Source organism: Diabrotica virgifera, chromosome 8 (assembly GCF_917563875.1).
Source record: "Diabrotica virgifera virgifera chromosome 8, PGI_DIABVI_V3a".
Lineage (NCBI taxonomy): Eukaryota > Metazoa > Arthropoda > Insecta > Coleoptera > Chrysomelidae > Diabrotica > Diabrotica virgifera.
The window spans coordinates 184358735-184362362 of NC_065450.1; positions in this window are offsets into that span (position 1 = coordinate 184358735).

The window sequence follows — 3628 nt, forward strand, 5'->3', positions numbered from 1 at the left end:
TTAATGTTATCCACCTTGCATCTCCTTCGTATATCTGCACTTCTAGCTCTATCCCACAGCGTCTTACCATCGATTTTTCGAGGGGGTTTCATCTCCGCTGCTTCGAGCAATCTTTTTGTCTTCTCTGCGTCGGGTCATGTTTCTGCCACGTATGTAATTATTGGTCTGATGACTGTTTTGTAAATTCTGCCTTTCATTTCTTTTCCGATATTTTTATTACTCCATATTGTGTCATTCAGGCAACCTGCGGCTTTGGTTGCTCTATTCACTTGACCTTCCAATTCTGTTTCGAGCCTTCCGTACCTAGATAGTGTGATGCCTAGATATTTAAACTTCATCACTTGTTCTATTATCTGACCTTCCAGCTCCAATTTACATCTTATTGGATTTGCTGTTATAACCATGCATTTTGTATTTTTTGGGGTAATTAACATGTTCAATTTTCTGGCGGTTATGCTAAATTGGCATACGTTGCAACTCATCTTCACTTTGAGAGATTAGTATTGCATCGTCTACATAGCAGATTATTTTAAGTTGTGTTTCCCCCATTTGGTATCCTTTTTTAGTTCTTACTTTTTTATTATTTCGTCCATGATCAGGTTGAACAATAAAGGACTTAAGGAATCCCTTGTGTTATCCCATTGCCGGCTTCAATTGGGTCAGTTAGTTCATCTTCCACCTTTACTTTTATTGTGTTGTTCTGGTAGATGTTTTCGATCGTTTTAATTATTTATAGAGGTACCTTTCTTGAGTATAACAAATGGATAACGTTCTTTAATTTGACCCTGTCAAATGCTTTCTTAAGGTCCACGAAACATAATCATTGGTCATGGTCATTAAATCATGTATTTTAATTCTGTTAGTCCATTAATTACGCCTTGAAGGTTTTTTCATAGGAGTTTTAAAATTTGGAATGACACGTAATCGAACTTAGCTGTAAATTTTGTGATCCTTGCTTCCTGGTTTGTCCATGATTTTTAGATGATTGTCATATACTAATAATCAAATCTTTAAAGTTTCGAGGATCTCTGTACGTTTCGTTACGTCACACACATTAGAAAAAAAAACATAAAATAAAAAACTAGATGTATCATTGTTTTTTCGCTTTTTCTCTAATGACTGTTAAGCTTTATTAATTGACTATTGGCTTCAGAAAATACGCTCGTTCTTTCGTTTGACTAATTGAATCTCTCAATATTATTTCTATTATTGTTGGTGCACAAGTGAAATCAAATGTTGTAAAATAATTTATTTAAAAAGTTCTTCTTCTTCCTCTTTATAAGCAATTCTGCTTGTTCATTGGCCGATTGATACCTCTATGGAAGGTTGTCACTCCATCTTTTGCGCGGTCGGTCGATACTTCTTCTACCGGTTGGTGATTTATCTCTTGCTATTTTGACCACACATGTCTCCCCCATTCTGGTTATGCGGTTATTCCATTCTTTTTTTGTATTTAGTGTCCATTCGTTTATATACTGTACGTTACATTGTCTTCTAATGTCCTCACTCCTCTTCCGATCTCTCAGCGTATGTCCTGTAATTCTTCTCAGTACTCTCATCTCTGCCGTTTCCACTAGTCTTTGTGTTGTTATTTATAAAGTTACTCAGTATTACTAATTTGTGCGGTTGTTATAAACAAAAGCTGTTTCACCTAGCCCCATTAATTGAATACTTTACTAATGGGCATTAATATATCGACGTACGTTGATTAACTGTTATGATTCCCTTCTGTAATTCTTATATATTCAATCACTTTCCCTAAAACGTTAATTAGTTTGTATACCTAATGCAGTATATTCAAAACATTTACACAGCTGTTACAGATATCTGTTCGTTAGTAAAGTATTCTTCTTTAAGTACCGTGCCCAAATTTTAGGCGCGGGTAGCTTCCATGACAATTTGCCGATATCGTTCTCGATCATGCGCAGCACCCATGTAATAATTCATCTGCTGATAAGCCAGTCCATTGACGAAGGTTTCGGAGTCAGAAATATTTCTTCCCACCAATTCCTCTTTTTCAGTCGATCTTTACGTTGAGTATTAACTGCAGCATCCAGTATCTGTCACCTCTCATTATATGCTCCAGATATTCAAATTTTCTCTTTTTTATCATCTTCATCATTTATTTAGCATTGACCTACTCTGTTTAAGACTTCTCTGTTTGAAATGCGTTGAACCCATGATATTCTGAGCATTCTACGATATGACCACATCTCGAAGGTTTCTAATTTGTTCATCATGTATTGTAAGTATTGTTAAGAGAATAATTCTATAAAACCCTGTTCAGTCTCTTTTGCCTCCAATTTATTTCTTAACACTTCTCACTAACACTGATGGTATTGACCTCAACTTCAAAGTGAAATTATTAGTAAAATAATAACTATATGGATTGATCTTTAATATATTAGTTGTATGGAACTTGTTTATTGAAAAATATTGCATGGTGTACAAGTGAAAACAGAGATATTCATATTATTAAGTTTTATTTTGTTGTTTGTTGTTTTTTTAAGAATTGACTATTTAATAAATAGAATAAAGCATGACTTTTCTTTAAGAGTATTATTTTCCCTTTTTTGCTTAACATTAAAAGCAGAAAACCAAAATAAATATTATTTAAATAGGACTGGGACTGAAAAATACACTACACCGCAGAAATTAACGCACCACCTTAAAAATGGGTCATTGTTGATGTCTCGAAATGATGTCAGCTTTTTAATGTACCTATCCTTAGAAAAAGTCATACGAGACGCTAATTTAGATAGCAGGAGAACAATATTTAATAGATCAGTCCAAATTCTAGCATATGCAGACGACGCGAGATCTGCGGAAATCCTAACCGAGCTAGTAACAGCAGCAGAATGAATGGGGTTACATATAAATCAAAATAAAACCAAATTCATGGCGACTAACACAAACACAAGAGCTGGAAATGTTGACGCAGATCTAATCATCAATGACCAAAACTTCGAAGTGGTCAAAGAGTTCATATATCTAGGGACATCGGTTAATCCCAATAGTAACACATCAGGGGAAATAAAAAGGCGAATAATAAAATTGCAAACAGGTGTTAGCATGGTCTATCAAAGTACTTAGCTAACAAACGTCTGTCTCAAAAAACTCGTATATGGCTGTATAGAACATTGATAATCCCCGTTCTCATATATGGATCAGAGGCATGGACGCTAACGAAAACGGATGAATCCGCTCTATCGATTTTTGAAAGAAAGGTGCTACGCAAGATATTCGGAGCGGTCTGTGAGAACGGAATATTAAGGCGTAGATATAACTTTGAACTGCAGGGTATTTACAAGCATATGTTTGGTGGAAAAGAAATTACCATTATAATTAAGCGAAACCGCCTGCAATGGGTAGGAGGCCCGTTTGGGCTGCAGCCCGAAACAAACGTTTGTTATTTATAGAAAAAGACAGCAAAAATTCAAAATAAGTGATTGATGTGATCGTTCATTGGTAATCTTTCATTTTTCCGACTGTACATAAAATGATTAATATGTATAAACGTTTGTTATTTATAGAAAAAGACAGCAAATACAAAATAAGTGATTGATGTAATCGTTCATGGTAATCTTTCATTTTTTCGACTGTATGTATATTAAATAATAACACTGTA